This window comes from Rana temporaria, chromosome 1 (assembly GCF_905171775.1).
Source record: "Rana temporaria chromosome 1, aRanTem1.1, whole genome shotgun sequence".
Lineage (NCBI taxonomy): Eukaryota > Metazoa > Chordata > Amphibia > Anura > Ranidae > Rana > Rana temporaria.
The window spans coordinates 542244904-542272369 of record NC_053489.1 but is presented as its reverse complement, the minus strand read 5'-3'; positions in this window follow the sequence as shown (position 1 = coordinate 542272369).

Genomic DNA, 27466 nt, shown 5'->3' with positions numbered 1-27466 from the left:
GGAAAGTGGACTGGGCAGGGTAAGTCTCAGTGTACGTACACACGACCGAGTTTCTCGGCAGAATTCAGCCAGAAACTCGATCGGAGCTGGATTCTGCCAAGAAACTCGGTCATGTGTACACTTTTCAGCGATGAGCCGACGAATAGAGAACATGTTCTCTATTTCCTCGTTGTTCAATGAGGAAAGTCGGCCCGCCGAGATCCTCGGCGGCTTCAACACTGAACTCGGCGAGGAACTCGATGTGTTTGGCACGTCGAGTTCCTCGGACGTGTGTACGGGGCCTCAGCCTAAACAACTGCAAGGTATTTCTATTAGGCCCCATTTACACTATTCCACTGTTAATGCACAGTAGTTAATGAGCATAATGCTACATGTTGATGTATAGCGAGTAAAGACAGCATATTCATTTGATTGGGCTACTTAAGGCTCCAATAAAGGTGCAAGCACTATTTTTTGTAAGGCAATGTACTTCAATGCTCTGTACCAAGTTGCCATGCATTATGTTGCACTTTAATGCACATCCATTGGATGTGTTGTGTGCTTTGCTCCAGTGTTTGTTATCACAGTGCAATGGTGTGAACGGGTAGTACAATTTGTATGCAATGCTGTATTTTTAACATTCCGCAATGGCTTATTACATACTGTATGCCTTGTTGTGCGTTGCCTATTCTACCTTTTACTGTATGCCATGATGTACATTGCCTACTCCATAACTCCTCATTCCATATACCTTGTTATAGTGAGAAACGGGGATAATCCCCACTAAATCCCCAGATAAGAAAAGAAGAATGAACTATCTGGGTACCCCAACACTTACAAAATACATGACAAAAAGTAGATTTTTTTTATTGATATAAAGTATAAAAATCAAGTATCCAGATACATACAGTAGGTAAAAACACCAGGCAGACATTCAAAACTTTTATTGGTGAACACAAAATACGCTGATGATATACTACAATCAGAGATTTTCTGAGAGTGAAGGATGTAATAAAACCTCAATGAACAGTGAATTCTCGACATGTTTCGAAGACAGTTCCGCTTCTTCAGGAGGAATAGTAATATATATCATCTGTAACAGAGACATAATAACAGTAAATTGAGAATACAGCTTTTAAAATTGCAAGAGTAACAGCGATCCAGAAGAAAGAGGTCCTAAGTTGCTAAATTGTGTGGTTGTGGCGATCTGGATCTAGGCCATGGTCTGCCATTTAGTGATGCTTGTTGTATAAGCTCTCAATAGAAAACTGGTCACATTGTATTAGATAATATTACGTCATATGAAGCTAGCTCAATGCTGGCAATGCAGTGAAAAGTGTCTAGATCTTTCAAAGAGAAAGTCATTTACACTGTACCACATTATGTTATCAATATTAGCAACCTTAATGGAGAATAAATATAAAGCATTGTAACTTGTCCCAAAGGCATCACATAGTGTGAATCTGTGTGTAGAAATGTTCTTTTATAAAAGCCAAAGGGCTCTTTCACACGTAGCGGATCCGTATTGATCCGCTTCGTTAGCCGTTTGGCTCAGTGGGGATTCCTCCGTTAATCCCCGCTGAGCTGTCGGCTGACAGGGCGGTCCCCGCACACAGTGCAGAGACCGCCCTGTCTCTCCTCCGCTCTCCCCTATGGGGAATCGGATGAATACGGACCGTCTGTCCGTATTCATCCGATCCAGACGGAAGAAAAATAGGGTTTTCTTCCGTCTGAAAAACCGGATCCTGACGGAGGCGGGTGATTACGGACGTTAGCGGATGCTCCATCCGCTAACGGCCGTGATCCCATAGGGAACCATTGTAAGTCCGTAAACGGACTTATGAAAAGCGGACCGTTCGATCGCTGGTGTGAAAGGGCCCTAATACTCACTTACATGGATGTAGAAAAACAATTTCATGCAATATGCATTGTGCATTCCACGGAACGAGAAGCCGGAAAATGGAATTAACATGATGATGCCCCAAAGCCCCGCCCTACGCTTTAAGAACCATACAATCACACAAGACCAAAAATATAAAAACAATATTGATTTGCTAAAATCAAAAGTGAGAGGGTTTTGGGCGCAGTGCTGAAACAAGCTAATTAGAGCTCAGTCTGCCTCAATTCACATCCCTTTCAAAAGTTTACAGACCTAATAGACACTCATTAGTCTGGTGCCCCTCACACATTTCATGAATCTTTTTTTTTAAATAAATGATAATATATATGACTAACAGTTTTGAACCTTTTCCTCCTTATTGATCGGTGGTCACTTCCCCCTACAGCATAGAGCACACAAGTAGCACATAGTAGCTTGAAGTTAGGACTGATCGTTACTACTAGCAATTAATCTCTACTGATATTAATAGCATGCCAATGTGCTCCTAGCCTACTCTTTAATCAAACAAATTATTGAACATTGAAAAGGTAAATGTTTAAAAGAGAGTAGCACTGGCAAATGTTGCTGTGATTTGAACTTCACTTGGAAGAATGGGGGTAGTAGTGAATATGACTCAATCGAGTGAATTTACAGATAAAATAAGCCCCCAGTCCCTAGATTCCTTGAAAAATAAAATGCTTTATAGGAATTATCCTAAACATAATACACCGCTTGTTTTTAGAGCAGCACTTGCTCATTTAACACCACTTCAGAAATGCTATATAATGTGCAGTCATTCAGATGAAATTACCAACACCCTGCCATATGCATTGTAGATTTTAATATCCTTTGTAGCATATCTTTCTATATAAAAAATTCATAAGGCATTTGGATGCCCTGTTTGCTGAAAAATCTCACCAAATCAAATGAAAAACAAACGTGAAATCTGCTGTTTTAATAGCATTTGACATTTAACATTACCTGAAGAGTTGCAAATCAGCAAAATGGGCATATAGTATTATTACCCCTTCTGGCTAAAATTTACCATAACTGAATAGTTTATAGTGGAGAAAGACACAAAAGGAAATCTATAAATCTTTATACGACTTCAGTGTCTGAAATGCGCCATATGGTATCTGAAGCACTGATAATAAACAATGCAGACACTCTTAGAAAGCAAAGAGCTTGAAAACCGAGGCCCAGATTCTTAAAGGACTTATGACGGCGCAGCGCCTTGTACGCGTCGTAAGTCCTAATCTGGGCCGTCGTATCTATGCGTCTGATTCTTATAATCAGTTACGCATAGATATCCATTAGATCCGACAGGCGTAAGTCTCTTACGGCGTTGGATCTTAACTGCATTTTTTTTTGACCGCTAGGTGGCGCTTCCGTCGAATTCCCAGACGAGTATGCAAATTAGCTAGATACGCGAATTTCCGAACGTACGCGCGGCCGACGCAGTGAAGTTACAACGTTTACGTTAGGCTTTTCCCGGCGTATAGTTGCCCCTGCTATATGAGGCGCAGCCAATGTTAAGTATGGCCGTCGTTCCCGTGTCGAAATTTGAAAAAGTTACGTCGTTTGCGTACGTTGTCCGTGAATGGGGCTGACTGTCATTTAGGTTCACGTCTAAACCAATGACGTCCTTGCGACGTCATTTGGAGCAATGCACACTGGGATATTTTACGGACGGCGCATGCGCAGTTCGTTCGGCGTGGGGACGCGCTTCATTTAAATGATACTTGCCCCCTACCCGCCGAATTTGAATTCCGCCGGGTGATTTACGCTACGCCGCCACAACTTTACAGGCAAGTGCTTTGTGAATAAAGCACTTGCCTGAAAAACTTGCGGCGGCGTAACGTAAATCGGATTTGTTACGCCGCCGCAGAGATACGCCCAGTGTACAAGAATCTGGGCCCATGTGTTTCTATTTTGCCCTTGGAGTTCTACATTATTTTCTTTGGTAACATAGAGAAATGGAGGTAGTGTAGTAATCTCTAAATATAAGGTAAGTAGTTCTAATTAACACCGCTAAGAGCCCTTTCACACTGAGGCACTGCAAAAACGCCCTAAAACGCCCTTTAGCGATATTACCGTGTTTTTACCGCATTTTTAGAGCGCTACTGGTAAAATTAACGCAAGGCTGCGGGCGTTTTAACAGAGTTTTTCAAGCGTTATTGAAGCATGGGCAATTTCAGTCCTGCTGTTGTAGATGCTCTTTTTTTTTGCTTTACATTTTTGGGAGATCATGTGACTTTTCTACAAAGCGGATTATAGGTGCTATTCAGGATTTTTACAGCACTTTCAAATCATTTCAACGGAGAAGGGTTTTTTTTTTGTAGCGTTTTTTTTTAAGCGCCCAAAAGCTGCTCCAAACATCTGCTTGCAAGACTTTTCTCAACGCCCCTCCAGCGCAGCGCCTCAGTGTGAAAGGGTCCCTTGAGATGCATGGAGAGCATTTTATGAGCGTTTTAATAGCGCTATTTCTAATGCTAAAACGCTGTAAAAACGCTCCAGTGTGAAAGGGGTCTAAAAGAGCTTTTCCAAATGACAGGGTTTTTCTTTTTTGTTTTAGTAAAGCGTATGCACTCTTGCTTTGCAATACATATGGCAGCAAACATACAGCTTTTTTCCCATGCCCTATGCCATAGAAATTATGCTTTCCATACAGTTCACCAATGATGGATAAAAAGCCTGAAACAGCTGTATACAGCTTGAAATAAATGGCTCTATAATATTAGACTATAATTGGACTATATATCAGTGGTTCTGAATGTGCATCTGGCTGATGGGCCATAATGAAATGATTTGCATGGCTCTGCCCACTACTCTGATATATGAAAAATCCTCTTATTTTTGGTATATGGGATTGAATGAGATATTAGAATAACTTCTGTTCTAAGAAGGATTTACTAGGATGTGCACTAATTCAGGATGGAGGGGTTTCTGAATTATTTAGTCCCTTCTCACCATAACCTTAACGGTTGTGCTGTTGGTTTTCCGAGCACTACACCAAAGAAGTTGTGGTTCCATATACTGCATTAATGATGGCAAAAAAAGCCTGAAACAGCTATATACAGTTTGGATTTAATGACTCTATAATATTAGGCTTTGCTTGTACTATACATAAGCAGTTCTGGGTGTGTTCAAATATAAGCAATGTCTCCATGCATTGGACTTCCACGCAGACAGCCAGTTCACATCACTTCAATGAATATATTACAACTGAAAATCCTTAAAAAACTATTTAAATGTTACAGAGGGTACCTATCCCTCCTACACTCAAGATTAAAACTATTAGGAAAGGGTCATAAATTATCAAGGAAAGTAAAAACACATATGTAAAGTATATCTGCCAATTCTTCTTTCAGTACAATAAAAGAGAAGTTTGAGTTTTTAAAAAAATAAACATTTATACTAACCTAGCTGGATGCAGCCTCAGTCTGATGCTGTATCTATCCCCCAATGTTTCTGCATTGTGAACTGAGCGATCAGTTCTCCCCTCTGCTCTGGGTGGATCCTGATTGTAGTCGAGATCGATCCAGAGCCTAAATCGGCTGAGTGATATTTGTTACCAGGTGATCCAAAGGAGAAATAGGGCCAAAAATCTTTGGCTACACTTTTCCTTTAGAAGTATTGTTCTGTCAAACCACTTACTGTACTTCTATAATAATAAAGTTCTTAAAAGTTCTTAAAACCAGTCTTCAATAGTTCTGAGTGTGCATCTGACTGATGCAGCACAAATGGGGAATAATTATTTTAATTTTGAGATATGTGATGGAATTAGACATGCAAATACCTACATTCTAAGAAGCGTTTAATGTGCTATACACTGATTAGTTGGGGGGATTTTTGCTTTTTGTTTAGGGGTAGCACCGTTCATTCTTCACAGTACATTTGACAGGTGGTGGGGAGACATACAGTGGGGATCGAAACTTTGGGCACCCCAGGTAAAAATGAATGTGCATAACGAAGCCAAGGAAAGATGGAAAAATCTCCACAAGGCATCAAATTAGACATTCTTATAATATGTCAAAAAAAGTTAGATTTTATTTCCATCATTTACACTTTCAAAATTACAGAAAACAAAAAAATGGCGTCTGCAAAAGTTTGGGCACCCTGCAGAATTTATAGCATGCACTGCCCCCTTTGCAAAGCTGAGACCTGCCAGTGTCATGGATTGTTCTCAATCATCGTCTGGGAAGACCAGGTGATGTCAATCTCAAAGGTTTTAAATGTCCAGACTCATCTGACCTTGCCCCAACAATCAGCACCATGGGTTCTTCTAAGCTCTATAACCTCTGTCCAACTGTCCAACTGTTAGGCCCCAACTGTTAGGCCCCATACACACAATAGAATTTATCCGTGAATACGGTCCAGCGGACCGTTTCCGCGGATAAATCCTCTCGAGGATTTCGGCGGATTTTCATGCGATGGAGTGTACACACCATCGCATTGAAATCCGCGCCGAAATCCTCTGGCGATGACGTGTCGCGCCGTCGCCGCAATTATGACGCGCCGACGTGCGCGACGCTGTCATATAAGGAATTCCACGCATGCGTCTAATCATTGCGACGCATGCGGGGATCCCTTTGGACAGATGGATCCGGTGAGTCTATACAGACCAGCGGATCCATCCGTTGGGATGGACTCCAGCAGATGGATATGTTCTGCATGTCAGCGAATATTCGATCTGCTGGAATACATCCCAGGGGAGATATATCCGCGGAAACAGATCCGCTGGCGTGTACACACCATAGGATCTATCCGCTGAAACCCATTTGCTGGGATTTATCTGCGGATGGATTCTATGGTGTGTACGGGGCCTTAAGCATGGGGGTGAATTAATCATGCTTTGGGGTTGTATTGCAGCCAGTGGCACAGGGAACATTTCACGAGTAGAAGGAAAAATGGATTCAATAAAATTTCAGCAAATTTTGGATGGTAACTTGATGCCATCTGTGAAAAAGCTGAAGTTAAAGAGAGGATGGCTTCTACAAATGGATAATGATCCTAAACACACCACAAAATCCACGTAGGATTATATCAAGAGGCATAAACTGAAGGTTTTGCCATGACCTTTACAATCTCCTGATCTTAACATAATTGAAAATCTATGGATAGACCTTAAAAGAGCAGTGCGTGACAGACAGACCAGAAATCTCAAAGAACTGGAAGACTTTTGTAAGGAAGAATGGGCAAAGATACCTCAAACAAGAATTGAAAGACTCTTGGCTGGCTACAAAAAGTGTATACAAGCTGTGATACTTGCCAAAGGGGGCAGTACAAGATATTAACTCTGCAGGGTGCCCAAACCTTTGCAGACGCCATTTTTTTTGTTTTCTGTAATTTTGAAAGTGTAAATGATGGAAATAAAATCTAATTTTTTTTTACATATTATAAGAATGTCTAATCTGTAATTTGATGCCTTTTGGAGATTTTTCCACCTTTCCTTGGCTTCGTTATGCACAATAATACAAATTTTTACCTGGGGTGCCCAAACTTTCGATTCCCATTGTATAGGGTTGTTTACGAAAGGCAAATCCACTTTGCACAAGTACAAACTAAGTGCACTTGAAATTGCACTGAAAGTGCACTTGGAAACGCAGTCACTATAAATCTGAGAGGTAGATCTGAAATGAGGAGAAGCTCTGCTGATTTTATTATCCAATCATGTGCAAGCTAAAATGCTGTTTTTTATTTTCCTTGCATGTCCTCCTCGGATCTACAGTGACTGCACTTCCAGTGCAAGGATTTGCCTTTGGATAATAACCCCCATTGAGCATTCCTCTCCTGAATACTGGGCTCTGGCACAGAGTTTTTTTCTGCCTTTAAACCCCTGTAGCCTAACATAGAGGGGCTAAAAAAATTTAAATAAAGTCAGACTTAGGTGTTAGTTCATCTGGTGGGGAGAACAAAGGGAAACACCAAGACTCTATCCCTCTTCCTTGGCAGGATCTTTTTTCCAGCCTCTCCCCTGAGGGAGAGAGTACAACCACCTCCAACAGACCTTCATTCTCTGCCTCTCCCCCTCTGGAATGAGCAAAGAGCCCGGCTTCATCCACATTAAATAGGTATGCCCACAAAGTACTCCAAAGAGGAACAACCCTTAAGGGGACCTCTGCCTATCCCCTACATGTGACTCAACCACAGGCTTTAATCACCCACCCAAATGCTAATGTGAACAATCTCTTAGTTCCCTCTCATCATGTATGATTTTTACTATCTAAATGATAGCATTTACATTTCTAACTGGGTAAAAGGGACCCATTACTATTCTGTGAATGCACAGTTTGTCAATTTAAGCAATTATACTGTTTTGTAAAGTTCATTATCACACTTCCTTGCTTTCAAATATTTAATTTGTCAATGCTTTTGTGCCAGAAAAAAAGTAGACATTTTAATTTCCTTTCTGGATGGAGGGGTTTCTGAATTATTTAGTCCCTTCTCACCATAACCTTAACGGTTGTGCTGTTGGTTTTCCGAGCACTACACCAAAGAAGTTGTGGTTCCATATACTGCATTAATGATGGCAAAAAAAGCCTGAAACAGCTATATACAGTTTGGATTTAATGACTCTATAATATTAGGCTTTGCTTGTACTATACATAAGCAGTTCTGGGTGTGTTCAAATATAAGCAATGTCTCCATGCATTGGACTTCCACGCAGACAGCCAGTTCACATCACTTCAATGAATATATTACAACTGAAAATCCTTAAAAAACTATTTAAATGTTACAGAGGGTACCTATCCCTCCTACACTCAAGATTAAAACTATTAGGAAAGGGTCATAAATTATCAAGGAAAGTAAAAACACATATGTAAAGTATATCTGCCAATTCTTCTTTCAGTACAATAAAAGAGAAGTTTGAGTTTTTAAAAAAATAAACATTTATACTAACCTAGCTGGATGCAGCCTCAGTCTGATGCTGTATCTATCCCCCAATGTTTCTGCATTGTGAACTGAGCGATCAGTTCTCCCCTCTGCTCTGGGTGGATCCTGATTGTAGTCGAGATCGATCCAGAGCCTAAATCGGCTGAGTGATATTTGTTACCAGGTGATCCAAAGGAGAAATAGGGCCAAAAATCTTTGGCTACACTTTTCCTTTAGAAGTATTGTTCTGTCAAACCACTTACTGTACTTCTATAATAATAAAGTTCTTAAAAGTTCTTAAAACCAGTCTTCAATAGTTCTGAGTGTGCATCTGACTGATGCAGCACAAATGGGGAATAATTATTTTAATTTTGAGATATGTGATGGAATTAGACATGCAAATACCTACATTCTAAGAAGCGTTTAATGTGCTATACACTGATTAGTTGGGGGGATTTTTGCTTTTTGTTTAGGGGTAGCACCGTTCATTCTTCACAGTACATTTGACAGGTGGTGGGGAGACATACAGTGGGGATCGAAACTTTGGGCACCCCAGGTAAAAATGAATGTGCATAACGAAGCCAAGGAAAGATGGAAAAATCTCCACAAGGCATCAAATTAGACATTCTTATAATATGTCAAAAAAAGTTAGATTTTATTTCCATCATTTACACTTTCAAAATTACAGAAAACAAAAAAATGGCGTCTGCAAAAGTTTGGGCACCCTGCAGAATTTATAGCATGCACTGCCCCCTTTGCAAAGCTGAGACCTGCCAGTGTCATGGATTGTTCTCAATCATCGTCTGGGAAGACCAGGTGATGTCAATCTCAAAGGTTTTAAATGTCCAGACTCATCTGACCTTGCCCCAACAATCAGCACCATGGGTTCTTCTAAGCTCTATAACCTCTGTCCAACTGACCAACTGTTAGGCCCCAACTGTTAGGCCCCATACACACAATAGAATTTATCCGTGAATACGGTCCAGCGGACCGTTTCCGCGGATAAATCCTCTCGAGGATTTCGGCGGATTTTCATGCGATGGAGTGTACACACCATCGCATTGAAATCCGCGCCGAAATCCTCTGGCGATGACGTGTCGCGCCGTCGCCGCAATTATGACGCGCCGACGTGCGCGACGCTGTCATATAAGGAATTCCACGCATGCGTCTAATCATTGCGACGCATGCGGGGATCCCTTTGGACAGATGGATCCGGTGAGTCTATACAGACCAGCGGATCCATCCGTTGGGATGGACTCCAGCAGATGGATATGTTCTGCATGTCAGCGAATATTCGATCTGCTGGAATACATCCCAGGGGAGATATATCCGCGGAAACAGATCCGCTGGCGTGTACACACCATAGGATCTATCCGCTGAAACCCATTTGCTGGGATTTATCTGCGGATGGATTCTATGGTGTGTACGGGGCCTTAAGCATGGGGGTGAATTAATCATGCTTTGGGGTTGTATTGCAGCCAGTGGCACAGGGAACATTTCACGAGTAGAAGGAAAAATGGATTCAATAAAATTTCAGCAAATTTTGGATGGTAACTTGATGCCATCTGTGAAAAAGCTGAAGTTAAAGAGAGGATGGCTTCTACAAATGGATAATGATCCTAAACACACCACAAAATCCACGTAGGATTATATCAAGAGGCATAAACTGAAGGTTTTGCCATGACCTTTACAATCTCCTGATCTTAACATAATTGAAAATCTATGGATAGACCTTAAAAGAGCAGTGCGTGACAGACAGACCAGAAATCTCAAAGAACTGGAAGACTTTTGTAAGGAAGAATGGGCAAAGATACCTCAAACAAGAATTGAAAGACTCTTGGCTGGCTACAAAAAGTGTATACAAGCTGTGATACTTGCCAAAGGGGGCAGTACAAGATATTAACTCTGCAGGGTGCCCAAACCTTTGCAGACGCCATTTTTTTTGTTTTCTGTAATTTTGAAAGTGTAAATGATGGAAATAAAATCTAATTTTTTTTTACATATTATAAGAATGTCTAATCTGTAATTTGATGCCTTTTGGAGATTTTTCCACCTTTCCTTGGCTTCGTTATGCACAATAATACAAATTTTTACCTGGGGTGCCCAAACTTTCGATTCCCATTGTATAGGGTTGTTTACGAAAGGCAAATCCACTTTGCACAAGTACAAACTAAGTGCACTTGAAATTGCACTGAAAGTGCACTTGGAAACGCAGTCACTATAAATCTGAGAGGTAGATCTGAAATGAGGAGAAGCTCTGCTGATTTTATTATCCAATCATGTGCAAGCTAAAATGCTGTTTTTTATTTTCCTTGCATGTCCTCCTCGGATCTACAGTGACTGCACTTCCAGTGCAAGGATTTGCCTTTGGATAATAACCCCCATTGAGCATTCCTCTCCTGAATACTGGGCTCTGGCACAGAGTTTTTTTCTGCCTTTAAACCCCTGTAGCCTAACATAGAGGGGCTAAAAAAATTTAAATAAAGTCAGACTTAGGTGTTAGTTCATCTGGTGGGGAGAACAAAGGGAAACACCAAGACTCTATCCCTCTTCCTTGGCAGGATCTTTTTTCCAGCCTCTCCCCTGAGGGAGAGAGTACAACCACCTCCAACAGACCTTCATTCTCTGCCTCTCCCCCTCTGGAATGAGCAAAGAGCCCGGCTTCATCCACATTAAATAGGTATGCCCACAAAGTACTCCAAAGAGGAACAACCCTTAAGGGGACCTCTGCCTATCCCCTACATGTGACTCAACCACAGGCTTTAATCACCCACCCAAATGCTAATGTGAACAATCTCTTAGTTCCCTCTCATCATGTATGATTTTTACTATCTAAATGATAGCATTTACATTTCTAACTGGGTAAAAGGGACCCATTACTATTCTGTGAATGCACAGTTTGTCAATTTAAGCAATTATACTGTTTTGTAAAGTTCATTATCACACTTCCTTGCTTTCAAATATTTAATTTGTCAATGCTTTTGTGCCAGAAAAAAAGTAGACATTTTAATTTCCTTTCTGTTTAAACACTTAAAGCTGTAAAGCATAAATGCAGTCAAAATAACAAACAGAAACATCAGCAAAAGAGACATACGGTGCAGTGGAGGTTATACAACTAATGGGCTGTCACAGGATCTCATCAAGAGACCCTGACTATACCTGCTGTTTCCACCCAGATCCCCAATTCTAATGCCGCGTACACACAATCAGTCCATCCGATGAGAACGGACCGATAGACCGTTTTCATCTGTTAACCGATGAAGCTGACTGATGGTCCGTCGCGCCTACACCCCATCGTTTAAAAAAATGATCGTGTCAGAACGCGGTGACGTAAAACACAACAACGTGCTGAAAAAAACGAAGTTCAATGCTTCCAAGCATGCGTTGACTTGATTCTGAGCATGCATGGATTTTTAACCGATGGTCGTGCCTACTAAAGATCGTTTTTTTTCTATCGGTTAGGAATCCATCAGTTAAATTTAAAACAAGTTCGCTTTTTTTTAACCGATGGTTAAATAACCGATGGCGCCCACACGCGACCGGTTTTGACCGATGAACCATTCTCATCGGTTTAACCGATCGTGTGTACGCGGCATTAGAGGTTGTACTACAGCATCCATGAATGGAAAGTAATCTATGAATGGAGGATAATTAATAGCTATACCCTATCCATTTATAGATTGTGTTCCATTCATAGAAGCTGTAGTACAGCTTTTATGAATGGCTCTCTTGTTTTCTCACTTCCTTTTGTGACATTCAGGAAAGAACAACCTTTGCTCAATACTATTGCATTATTATTTTTGTTAACTACTTACAATAGATAGTAAAGGTAGGAGGAAATATCCTAAGATTCTGCATTTCATTTATTATACTTATTATTTATTACACAGTCAATATCAGTTGATTTAGATATTAAACGATAAGTGTAACACATATATCAGTAAACAAGATCCAAACAATATTTGTCATTTTTGTGAGCTTTGAAAATGAGCTTACATGTTATTCTGTACTGCAGATTTGATTGAATAAACAAACTTTTGTCATGACAAGAAAACCTAATGAATTTTTGTGAAGACTGCAAAATGAACTATTAATTCCCTTTGTATTTATGTATTGGAACTGTTGAAATGTTTTTAGAATGTGATTATTTACCACCAGGTGTCAGCAAAGTACATGTAAAATCTTTCCTTACTCTAATGTGGATGAGCTTTTGACTCCAGTGGAAAGACTTCTGCAATTTATTTTCCAGACCTGCACATCTGTTATGGCCCTAACAAAGGATTTGCTGCTCTCTATGCTAGATTTGAATGCATTTTATGCTATGGAGAATGCAAAAAAGTGGTGGAAAAAATGAAAATAACTCGCACTAAGTCACAGCAGTTTAGTGTGTGGACAGTGCTCCATTCTGGCTCCGGTTAGCTAGCTGTAGGGGGCCATGTGATGCCCTTTTGACACCATCCACTGCTCTACTAGCACTGTCCTCTGCCATACTGACAAAGCCTGCTACCATACTGACACCGTCCACTGCCCTAAGACTGACACTGTCCACTGCTCTACAGATTGACACCATTCACTGCCCTACTGATACTGTTCACTGACCTATGACTGGCACTGTCCACTGCTCTACTAACTGACACCATTCCCTACCCTACTGGCACCCTCCACTGCCCTATTGACACTGCTCACACACTGTCTACAGCTCTAGTGACACTGTCCACAAACTGTCTACTGCCCTATTGTCATTGTCCACACACTCACACACTGTCTACTGCTCTAGTGACACTGTACACAAACTGTCTACTGCCCTATTCTCATTGTCCACACACTGTCCACTGCCCTACTGACAATGTCCACTACTCTACTGACTGACACTGTCCACTTTTAAGGTAGGCTAAGTTTATATTTGTACAGTACCATTTGTTTTATTATATTTTTCTAAGTTTCCCTTACTATTTAGTTAGGCCTTGCTAGTTAATTACTAAAACAAAATAATAATAATAATAATAATAATAAAAAAAAACAGAAATCGGCACTGAACCCCAGTGACCTTTGATTTCTTTCACATTGTTCAGGTAGATCTCCAACTTTCAAAGGGTATCTACCCCTGCTCCAGGGTATTCAAAAGAATTGGAGAGGTATATCATAATGTGGATATTTTCTCCAAAATCTTTTGAATGACACTCTTAATATTTAAATAAAGATCTGAATAACTCTTTGGCCTCTTGGAGAATCTTGGCGAGTGGTGGGAGTATCTTGGCAGGTGGTAGTATGGGGCCCCAGATCAATTTTTGCATCTGAGCCCACAAGCTTTAAGCTATGCCTTTGCCCTAGGAGTCTTTAAATTGAAGTGATTTTAGGCTTTGGTATCAGTATGGTATATAGATTGGTATTGACTCTAACAATTGATAATTGTCTGAAAATACTACCTAAAGAATAATACTACAAAATACATAATTACTGATTATACTGATGTACAGGAAGTAAAACGATATAAGTAAACAAATAACAACAACTACAGTGTGTTTCAAAAAGAATGACCCAACTTCAAATAGTTATAAATAATACATAACAAATTACAAACTAATAAACAAGTCCTCAAGTTTCACTCATCCCTAACGCATCTCAGAATGTCTTTTCCACAGAAGTTACTACAGCCGTTTCGCTGTTTTTGAGCTTATCCAAGTCAGTCAGGGTAATGGTGGAAAATAAACACGTTGTTTTACATATTTTACATATCTCCACAAGAAAAAGTTACAGGTTGTAATGTCTGGAGATCTTGGGGTCCCGTGTGACCTATCCAACATGAAGGCAAAGTTTCAATTAGAAACCGACAAACTTGGTTGCCAATGTGGTGGTTCTCCCTCTTACTGCAAAATGAAACCTTCAGAGTCTTCATTAAGTCTTCATTAAGTTGTGGGAAAAGCCAGTATTTCAGCCTTTCAAGATAGGTATGTCCTGTAACAGTGTTTCCCTCAAAAGAGAAAGGTCCATAAATCTTTGTAAACAAAACCACACAAAACACATACATTTTTGGTGAATCTCACTTATCTTATACAAGTTTGTGTGGCTTTTCATGTCCCAATATGCAAAACTTTACCGCTTTGCAACCAACTTTGAGATGAGTGCGACTTGTCCTTTGATCAATCAAAACAATACCGGTTGTGACATAAATTCCTTTCTTGCTGCTGGTGGAAGAGAGGAGTATAAAGAAGAGGCGTCAACACTGCGTCCATCCCATCATCACAAAAAGAGAACAAAGAGGACTGTTCTGGGTCATCTATGAGGACCTCTGTACACATGAGGACAAGTTCTTAAATTATGCACACATTTCTAAAGCTAGATGAGAGCATGTGTGATGTTGAATTAGATCCTAAAAAAATAAAATAAAAATATAGTGTGCAAGGCCCTCCCAATCTATACCAGGCCCTTATAGGTCTGGTATGGATTTTAAAGGGAAACCCAAGCCACAATAAAAAAAATGGCGTGTGTCCCCCCAAAATCCATACAAGACCCTTATATAAGCATGTAGCCTGGAAGGCCAGCAAAGGGGGGTGTGTGCAAGTATCCCCCCCTCCTGAACCATACCAGGCTACATGCCCTCAACATGAGGGGGTGGTTTGGGGCAGGGGGGCTCTGTCAAAAACTGTGTGTGCTAGTTGGAGCATATATATAGCAGCAGATATGCCTGGAGGGAGCTCCCTAAAGGCTCAGGGACACATTAGAAGCCTAGCAAGAGCACAGTGGCCCCTGAAGGTATCCAGTGGGGGTTATTTACTAAAGGCAACTGCACTTGGAAGTGCAGTCATTGTTATCTGAGAGGAAGATCTGTAATGAGAGGAAACTCTGCTGATTTTATCATCCAATCATGTACAAGCAAAAATGCTGTTTTTTATTTTCCTTTCATGTCCTCCTAAGATCTACAGCGACTGCACTTCCAAGTGCACTTGCAGTAGTGCAAAGTGGATTTGCCTTTAGTAAATAAACCCCAGTGTATGCCCACACCAAAATAAATGAGCAAGCTATACAAAAATGGCAACCCCCAAAATGTATAACTAGCTTTTGAAATAAGCTGCAAATAAAAGGACATTGCACAGCTCAAACATACAAAAGAGTTCCTAGAACACTTACTAGCTAGCCTGTAACAAAACAAATTGGCACTTTCTAACAATTTACGTTAAGACTGCACAGATTTTACACATAAGATCAGGAGCGGCCAGTCCATAAGGGGTGCAGGGGTCCAAAGTTTTGCCAAATGGAAAAGCTAATCATAGAATGATTTATTTTGAAATAAATGATAATATAACTAACATTTGTTAACATCTTAAAAAAAATATTTTTTTGTGATATTATCATTTATTTGGAAAAAAATCATGAGTGTGCACTGTGCGGGGCGCCAGACTTATGACTGTCTATTAGGTCCATCAATTTTTGACAAGCATGTGATTTGAGCCTGATGCTTCGTACACACGACCGAGGAACTCGACGGGCGAAAACACATCGTTTTCCTCGTCGAGTTCCTTGTCAGACTGTCGAGGAACTCGACAAGGCAAGTTTCTCCATTCCCGTTAAGGAAATAGAGAACTTGCTCTCTCTTTGGCTCGTCGAGTTTCTCGACAGCTTCCTCGATGAAAATGTACACACGACAGTTTCCTTGGCAAAAAAATATCTCCCAGCAAGTTTCTTGCTGGATTTTGCCGAGAAACTCGGTCGTGTGTACGAGGCCTGAGGCTCTAATTGGCTTGTCTTAGGTCGTCCTCTCACCCTACCCCTTTTGATTTTTTAGAATCAATATTCTCCAGTGCATCTTCCAGTTTCCGGCTTCTCGTCCTGGCTAATAAGGAGGTTGAAGATTTGGAACCCGGAAAGAAGTCCGGGTTAACACGGAAGCCGCCCACTATCAGAGGAGCCGTGACAGCTCTGGTGAGTACGGACCTAGAGTTTTTTTTTTACGCCCCCCTCAAGTTTTTTTTAGCACCAGCTGCCACTATATGAGATTTAATGTTAATAAAAAAGGAGAGACCTCTTTTTGTAGAGATATAGACCTCTACCCTCCACCAACCCACCTGCTTCACAAAGCTGGTGAAATATTATAGTAACATAACGTGTTTTTACACAAATGAATGCATATACGAGTATCGTTATATCTGTGGAAAGTCTCTAATTTAGGGGGCCTAGATAACAGTGGGTTCAGTTTCTGTAGGTTGTGAAACCCTCTTCGTTTTGCTACACTGGGAGCTTTTCATTTGAAGTGAAGATATAATTTGATTTACACGACCCTATCTGATGAAGCTATTTCTCTATTGTCTCGGTTTGTCAGCATTATCATTGCTGTCATATGTGCAAGCTGCAAAGTCTAATTGGCTTGTAATCCTTCCCTGCTTTTAAAATATATTTATATGTTTTTGTATTTAACATTTTATATATTTAATTGATTTTTATGCCAACTGCATTTATACATTTATATTTTTACATCTGCTTAGGATATGTAGTAATGTAATAAATCATAGTTGAGCAGCTAACAATTTAATATTTATTGAATTGGAGATGTTATTAGTCAGTTAGGATAAATGTGGTTAGCAAATTGGAGGTAGTATATTATTTGGCTTCCATCAGAAACGTTTCTTGAAAAAACATTATTCTTTAACTTTTAAATAACTAACCAAAGTGCATAAATATATACTATACTGTACATATATATCTCTCCATGGTAACACTGCGGACAATAGGCAGCTCAAAAGAAGATGAAACTGCTGTAGAACAGAAGCACTAGCATTTATGTACAATGTCTTTTTTACAGTAATACATTCACCCTCAAGCAACTTGCAGAATAATAGAGTATAGCATAATCCCAAGAGGAAATTGCATTTATATAACAGAATCTTCTACATACGGATACACAATATTATTCTGAAAGTCATTTCAATGTACTGTTCACATAGCTGCAGAGTCATGGGCACCTATATATGTTTAGGCATATGTGCATGTATGTGTGTAAACATGTCTCGAGGCAAATGTGAGAGTCACCAAAATTATAAATTGATAAATATAAATCATATATTAATATAAATTAATTTGTTAAATGCTTATAAATTTAGCAGGAGACAAAGAAGGACTTCTGTAAATCATACACTCTAAAATATGAATAATGCTTGCTTATTATTACATATATTCTCAACAAACAAGCAAATCAGCAGTGTACTTGAGAATTCTTCTTCTAAACTTCAGCACATGGCGGGTTATTTGTGTAAGGTGGTGGAAGAGGAATTCTCTTACTGTCTTCTGTGATCTGTATTCCTCAATAGAGTCAGGCACCGCAATAGTTCTGTAATAACTATTGTTACCTTTTTATTTTTGTAATATGTAAGGTTGTGTTGCCATGAATAAATAAATAATTTTCATTTATATGCATTGCCTTGTGTTACCATATTTTTAATACGGTACTGTATACATAAGACACATAACAGCTATTTACCCATGGCTAGGAGTTGCTGGAAGTAGCCATCATAACACTAGGAGACACAGGGATTTATTTTTTAAAGGCAAACAGACTGTTCACTTTGCAAGGGAATTTCCCCCAAAGCTTAGTGAGTGAAGTGAAGCTCTGCTGACTTCCATCATTCATTGATCTGAAAACAAAAACAATTTTTTTTTGTACATTGTCCTTGCATGTGATTGAATTTTGTTTGCAAAGTGAAATTATACAACATTCACAAGCACTAACAAAATTCACTTGCAAAATACAACATTCCTTGCAAAATTAACAGCTTATTTGCCTTTAGTAAATAAACTTCAAAACGTCTGCACATGCATTAAAGCGGAGATTCACCCGAAAAACATGCATATAACATTACATTCTGCATACTTCCAACAATTACAGTATGCTGTTTTTTATTTTGCTGTACATACCGGATTATTGCTATTTTCCACCCGGCTTCCGGGTACACACTTCCGCGGGAGTAGGCGTTCCTATGCAGAGGCGCAGTCTCATGTGGGACTTCGCCCAGATGATTGACGTCTTAAGAAAAACCTCCCCTCGGCGGATAAGGCGCGTCACGAGTTTCCAAAAGTAGCTGAACTGTGAGTCGGCTCTATACGGCGCCTGCGCAGTCAGCTCTACATGGCTCCTAGTCAGTGCGCAGGCGCCGTATAGTGCCGTGTAGAGTCGACTCGCAGTTCGGCTACTTTCGGAAACTCGTGACGTGCCTTATCCGCCGAGGGGACGTTTTTCTCAAGACGTCAATCATCTGGGCGAAGTCCCACATGACACTGCGCCTCTGCATAGGAACGCCTACTCCCGCGGGAGTGTGTACCCAGAAGCCGGGTGGAAAATAGCAATAGTACAGCAAAAAAATTAAAAACAAACAGCATACTGTAAATGTTGGAAGTATGCAGAATGTAATGTTATATACATGTTTTTAGGGTGAACCTCCGCTTTAAATGCCCTGTGCAAAGGTCCACCCACTAGGTATATCTGGGGTAAAAAATCAATCAATCATGCAACAGCAGCACAAACTTAAAAAAAAAAAAACATCTTTAAAAACAATTTTATTACAACTCTAGCTTGGGAAAGTGTATTAGATTCAGGTCTGTTAATTATGTTTTCAAGCTAAAACATACTGTAATTTGTATTTATGAGATGTATACCACCCTGATAATTACTGCTATCAATCTTCTGCTAGAAAAGCAACCAGTCTACAAACAAACCCAGTTTCAAAAGATGAACCCCTACTACTTAGCTGGTGAGTTTTTAGAAGCCGTAGACAATATATTCAGAACTGCTGTCATAAATCTGATGTTCCTATGCTGTGCAGTTAAGTCATATTAGTAACAGCCATCTAGAGCTTCAAGTAGCACTTCATAAAGGTGTCTATTTAGGTTTCTGTGAGGTAGCACAGTATTGGCAAATTTGTAACAGCAATAGCAAATAAAGGCCTTTGCGTTATATTTTCTATGAAGCTTAGTTCAACTAACTACAATTCTGCCATTTTCCTCATTGGGATACAAATAAAATAAGCTGGGAATGGGGAATTTCTCCATTCACTAGACATGTGCATTTGTTTTCGTCCGAATGCATTTTCGTCCGAATTTCGGGTATTTTCTTTATCGTTTTAACAAACAAAAACAAACGCGCAGAATCCGAAATCCGAAAAATCCGACATAAAACATTGTATTTTCGTTTTCGTTGCTACAACAGTTCGATATAGATAGGAGATTCGACATGACGCTGAAAATAGCGATCTGCGTCTATCGAACCTGTGTTAGAATGAGCCTAACCTAACTCTATTAGTACAAGATTATTTTACATAGAGATTAAAGATTCGACATTATAGAGAGAAAAGATTCGACATTATAGAGAGAAAAGATTCGACATTATAGAGAAAGTGTTGGGGTAGACCATTCGACATGAACGACAAAGATTCAACGAAGCAGCGAAAAACATACGTCGAAAAACAACGTCGAATCTGTCATGGTGTCTGTCGAAAGTTCTAAGAAGATTGGACAAGCAACTAAACTGTACGTCGCTACAATCGTACATTTCCGGTCAAATGCTCGGCTCATAGGCTATAGAAGAATTTGAATGTTGGTTGACTAGTAATAATAATTTATAAATATAATTATTATTAGTGTCATACAACATTAGAATTCTTCTATAGCTTGTAGGTGGAACATTAGACCGCAAATGTATGATTGCGGCATCGTTCTTAGAACATTCAACAGAAACCATAAGCCTTCAATGACAAATTCAATCTTAATTCATTCGGATTTTCGGACGAATGCATTTTTTAACAAAACAAAATAAATAAAAAATAATTTTGGGAGTAACTAAATACTGGTAAATACATTTTTCGGACAAAAACAAAATTCCGAAACAAAATATTTCAGTGTGCACATGGCTATCATTCACTCCTAAAGCCTGTGGGTTCCTCTCATTTAATTAGTCACATATACGATAATGGGTTATGGTTGGAATATTTGTGAGGTACTACATATTGTAGCAAGCACAATTACATTCTACACATGGCTCAAAACTGTACACTGTGTTGTAGGATATATATACTCTGATTCTTGTACACAGTTTGCGAATACTCTGCACTGCTCCACTCAACACTCTGTTCTGTTCCTTACATACTTTCCCCCTCTCCACAATGTACACTATGCTTTGCAGTAGAATAGATTATAGACTTCACACTGCTCCACTATGGTCACTGTATTGTACAATATTTACTTTACACTGTACTGTACATTATATACTTCACATTGCTGAATTGTGCTGTATGTTATAAAGCAGGGGTCTCCAAACCTTCTAAACAAAGGGCCAGTTTATTATCCTTCATACTTTATAGGGGCCATGCTGTGGCCAGTAGGAGTAGAAAATATCCTGGTGTTGGTAACAATGCTGCATCATTGGTGTCAGTGGAAGGAATAGTGCCCAATTACTGGTGTCAGCGAGAGGAATAGTGCCCCAGCATTGGTATCAGTGGGAGGAATAGTGTCCCATCATTGTGTCAGTGAGAAGAATAGTGTCCCATAGTGGGTGTCAATGAGAGGAATAATGCCTCAAGAACCGGATAAAGGCAAGTCAATGGCCACATCTGGCTCCCAGGCCACAGTTTGGAAACCACTGTTATAGAGTATACTCAACACAGCACCAATCTATACATTGTACTATATGTGCTGTATGTCATGTATTCCAAACAATATCACTTTATACACTATGCTGTATATTATAAACCCCATACCACTCCACCATTTACACTTTGCTGTTTGTGATAGTTTTACATATTTGCACTCAGTATTCTGTTTAGTACATTATATATATTCCAAACCACTCTGCTCCATGCTGTGATATTCATTATTCCACACTGCTCAGCATTGTACACTGTGTTATATATCACACCACTCAACTTGGAACACCATGCACTAAGTTGCGTTCCTAATATTGGCAGTTATCGCAGTATTCACACTAAAGGGGTTGTAAAGGTTTGTTTTTTATTTTCTAAATAGGTTCCTTTAAGCTAGTGCATTGTTGGTTAATTAACCTTTTCCTTTAATTTCCCTTCTAAATGTTTTTTATTTCTTTGTTTTCTTTGTCTGAATTTCTCACTTCCTGTTCCTCCTCAGTAAGCTGTTCTGGCTTACTAACCCCCGTTCAGATGATGGGGGCAAGCTTACTGAGGAGGAACAGGAAGTGAGAAATTCAGACAAAGAAAAAAAACATTTAGAAGGGAAATCAAAGGAAAAGGTAAGTGAACCAACAATGCATCTTAACCGCTTGCCGACCGCCCACCGTAGTTTTACTGCGGCAGGTCAGCTCGGCTGCGTAAAATCATGTAATATAACGTGATTTTGCATTGCAGCCACTAGGGGCGCGCGCGCCCTCTGCTCACCCCTGGTTCCGATGCTAGTGACCGGTGGGCGCGATCACTGCCGGGCACCCACGATCGCTCGTGACAGAGCTCGTAAACACACAGCTCCCGGTTCTTTCAGGGGAGAAATGACTGATCGTATGTTCATGCAATGTATGAACAGCGATCTGTCATTTCCCCTAGTCAGTCCCACAATGAGGGAACATAATTAACCCCTTGATCGCCCCCCTAGTGTTAACCCCTTCCCTGCCAGTGACATTTTTACAGTAATCAATTTTTATATTTTTATAGCACTGATTGCTATAAAAATGCCAATGGTCCCAAAAATGTGTCAAAAGTGTCCGATGTGTCTGCCATAGGGTCGCAGTACCAATAAAAATCGCAGATCGCCGCCATTACTAGTAAAAAAAAAATATTAATAAAAATGCTATAAAACTATCCCCTATTTTGTAGACACTATTAGGTAGATTCAGAAAGAGTTAGGCCGGCTTATCAGTAGATAAGCCGACCTAACTCTGAATCTACGCCGCCGTATGTTTAAGCGTATGCTCAAACAGAGATACGCTTAAACAAAGCTAAGATAGGCCGGCTTGCGCCGTTCTATCTTAGCTTGCAATTTTTCGGATGGGGGCGCTTCCATTGCGGCCAGTGTCGATTATGTAAATGAGCTTTTACGCTGATTCCCGAACGTACACCAGCCCGCCGCAGTCGAATTACGTTGTTTCCGTAGGGCCTTAGGCGGCCTAAAGTTATTCCACCTATGAAGTGGAATAACAATGTTAAAGTATGGCCACCCTTCCCGCCGCGAGGTTCGAATTTTTTACGTCGTTTGCGCAAGTCGTCCGCGAATCGGGAGTTACGTTGTTTACGTCCACGTTGAAATCAATAGGCCCGTACAGCGTACTTAGCCGCAATGCGCACTGGGAAATGTAGGCGCCCCGGCGCATGCGCAGTGTCAAAAAACGTGAGGTCAAGCCTCATTTCCATACAACACGCCCCCCTCCAACCAATTTGAATTAGGCGCCCTTACGCCCGCTCGTTTGAGGCTACGCCGCGGTAGATTAGCAGGTAAGTAGATTGAAAATCACTACTAGCCTAACTAATTTACGGCGGCTACGCCGCCCAAAACTTATGCCAATGTACCTGAATCTACCTATATAACTTTTGTGCAAACCAATCAATAAACTCTTATTGCGATTTTTTTTACGAAAAATATGTAGAAGAATACGTATCGGCCTAAACTGAGGAAAAAAATAGTTTTTTTATATAGTTTTGGGGGATATTTATTATAGCAAAAAGTAAAGGATATTAATTTTTTTTCAAAATTGTTGCTCTATTTTTGTTTATAGCGCAAAAAATAAAAAACGCAGAGGTGATCAAGAAACCACCAAAAGAAAGCTCTTTGTGGGAAAAAAAGGACGCCAATTTTGTTTGGGAGCCACGTCGCACGACGGCGCAATTGTCAGTTAAAGTGATGCAGTGCCAAATTGCAAAAAGTGGCCCGGTCATTGACCAGCAAAATGGTCCGGGGCTGAAGTGGTTAAAGGAACCTATTTAGAAAATAAAAAACAAACCTTTACAACCCCTTTAAAGTGGACCTTGCAACTAAAACCAAGGCCGGCTGTCTATGCTTGCCTCCCGGATTTCAACCTTGGCGCCTAGGCAAAGGTCACAAAATGCTCCCAGTCCTTTACTACAATGTCTTCTAGTGCACTAGTCTTCAGTCTAGTCTAGTGAGATTTGGAATGGTTAACATTCCCCAGGATATTGTCAGGGGGTAATGATATCATCCCTTGAACTATGGAAGCAGTGGAAAGATAGTATAATAAGACTAGAGAGTTACAAACCATTTTGCTAGTTTCACTTGTGTTGCCTGTAAATGTTTATTTTTGCTATAGAAACATTGTTTTTTCAGACTTACTTAGTGATCCATATGTTGCTCGCTTTGAATGTATCCTGGTTTTTGTTTATACATTTATAATACAAGCAAGCCAGTGCACAATACCTGTGCCAGATTTATTAAAACATCTCTAAAATGCCCTGAGGTACCAGAATAAAGATCTTGGGCCAGATTGCTGCCATGTTCCAGAAGAGAAACAATTGCTTGCATATTATTTTAAAGGTCACATGTGTATTTTATAAAACATCCTTTACGTGCATGCAAACCATTTAATCAAATATCTAAAGGGATGAAATTATCAGCGCACAATCACAATGAAGACTAGTGCATAATATTCCATACACAGTAAATATCTTATAACAGGCAATAACAACCTTTTAACCACTTAAGGACCCCTTCACGCCGATATACGTCGGCAGAATGGCACGGCTGGGCACATCAACGTACCTGTACGTTGCCCTTTAAGCCCAGCCGTGGGTTCGCACGCCGCGGGCGCGTGCACGTGACCCGGTCCGAAGCTCCGCGGCCGCGGGACTCGCGGACCCGATCGCCGCTGGAGTCCCGCGATCGGTCCCCGGAGCTGAAGAATGGGGAGAGCTGTGTTCTTCACTGTGGCGCCGTCATTGATCGTGTGTTCCCTTATATAGGGAATCACAATCGATGATGTCACACCTACAGCCACACCTCCTACAGTTAGAAACACATATGAGGTCATACATAACCCCATCAGCGCCCCCTTGTGGTTAACTCCCAAACTGCAATTGTCATTTTCACAGTAAACAATGCATTTTAAATGCATTTTTTGCTGTGAAAATGACAATGGTCCCAAAAATATGTCAAAATTGTGCGAAGTGTCCGCCATAATGTCACAGTCACGGAAACAATCGCTGATCGCCGCCATTAGTAGTATAAAAAAAATAATTAATAAAAATGCAATAAAACTATCCCCTATTTTGTAAACGCTATAAATTTTGCGCAAACCAACCGATAAACGCTTATTGTGATTTTTTTTTTACCAAAAATAGGTAGAAGAATACGTATCAGCCTAAACGGTGGACAAATACATTTGTTATATATATTTTTAGGGGATATTTATTATAGCAAAAAGTAAAAAATATTGTTTTTTTTCAAAATTGTCGCTCTATTTTTGTTTATAGCGCAAAAAATAAAAACCGCAGAGGTGATCAAATACCACCAAAAGAAAGCTCTATTTGTGGGGAAAAAAGGTCGCCAATTTTGTTTGGAACGACTGCGCAATTGTCAGTTAAAGCGACACAGTGCCGAATTGCAAAAACTGGCCGGGTCCTTTAGCTGCCTAAAGGTCCGGGTCTTAAGTGATATCACATAAAAGGTTAAAAGGAGGGAAGATACAAGTAATGCACAACCACAGAGATTACAAAAAAATATTTTACTGTTCTATATACTCTAAGTTTCTAAAAGACTGAGCTATTCCTCAGGGTGTTTGCATTTCATTGATTTTTACACAACCTATAAGCAAAAGAGGACTTTGAGCTGCATCTGCAATGAGGACACGTAAAGTCACAGTCCAATAGGTGTGCTTGTGAATCAGAAGCTTTATTTTCTATCTTTTTATGCATTTTTCATCCACTGTTTTGTCTTATAAAAAATAATCATCTGTGCTCTGTGTCTGCTCAATGCATTCTTCTGCAGTGGGAGGCGAAAATTATAAGTGTTGTAAATACACTATCTATGCACTATACACCTTTGCATGGTCATCCACTTCATGGTTGGGTTGCTGTTGTTAAGATGCACTTTTCAGTATTACCAAATTTGACTAGGCCAGATCTTGCAGGGAAGTTTCACAAACGGCCTTATTCCAGAAGTGGCAACCTATGACAGATTTGAATAACTGAGCACTTGAGAAGTGGATACTGCAAATGTTTGTAAAGTTTGATATCATGTGATTGTATTTATGCACCTATGGGTGAAATATTTGAATTCATTGATTAGGAGGTGAGTCATATGTGTGTGTATACTGTATATATATATATATATATATATATATATATATATATATATATATATATATATATATATATATATATATATATATATATATATATTTATTAGGGCTGTGCAAATTAACTTTTAATTAATCGATTAATCTTTAATTTTTTTGATCGATCAATATCTTTTTGGTCAATTAAAATTCTTTTGATTGGTACTCGCCTCTCCGCCGGCTTCTGGGCCTTCATGGAGTTCCGTCGGAGATCCAGTAACGTCACGGACACCGGCGGGGCTTGCCGTGTCCATCTGAAGGGCTCCTTTGCTGTGCCTTCATATCTGCATGCCGGCGGGACCTTACTATCTGCCACACACAAGGGCTGTTACACTTCCCTCTATCACTTCCCTCTATCAACCTGGGATTCTACAACCATCCACTGGGAGTTGTGATAGTTCCCTTCACAGGACATCTACATGCCGACGGACTGATGTTAACCCCTCCTCATCTGGATTCAGCAGTGGTATCGTTGTACACATTTTTATACCAGTATCATACTTAGCTACATGTTTTTATGACTGCTTTTGGTACCGTTTGGTATTACTCGCACCATTTTTACAGTTTATGTAGCTACATCGATTCTATCTCCAGTGCAATATTTATTTTGTTACCTACTTGAAGACTATAACAGTTTTAATGCTATTCCCATCGAGCACTGCCTTTGTGTCTTTTTTGTTTCCTGCTATCCATTTTTCCAGTGGGTGGTAGCTGCACTGGGAATCAGCCTGCAAGGAGATCAGCTAAAAGTACTTGGATCTGTATGTGCGTTATAATTATTCGAAATTAGTCGATTAATCGATTAAAAAAAAAAAATGATTAATCGAACAGAAAATTTTTGATCAGTAACATCCCTAATATTTATGAATATTGTTGTCATAGTAAATGTTCTCTTTTTTACGCATGACAGGAAAGCAAATGGAGGTGAGGTCCCTGAGGGACAAATAACGTGAGTATGTGATTGCAGCAATGAAGAGGGTTAAGAATGGAGAAGCAATGCAAAGGCCCAACTCTTATTCAGAGGAGCTTTTGTTCCTGATAATCTCATTAAACCTGATGTTATTTTATGTCAAACTTTCTATCAAAGATCACTCTCTCTTCTCTGAAGAATATTTCTCCTGAGAAGCATACATAGGCAAAGTGTGTCTTACAGTATGTGTCTATACCATATACATTGTATCCACTTCTCAACAGGGAAGACTTATCCCTACTTCCAGCGCTCGGAGCACGGCTTTGCAATACCAAGTAGCACTGGATGCACTTCAGAATGTAAATCATTGAGATATAGGTCTTCCCCTCCAATAGCTTCACATATAGCTGCTCCATCCAATATGTTCCAAAACATAGGACCACCTGTCCATAGCAAAGGAACAAGATTTTTCCAAAACTCTACCACCAATTCGTTTTTCACATTAACCTTCTCTAACCCCCTTTTACTCATCGCC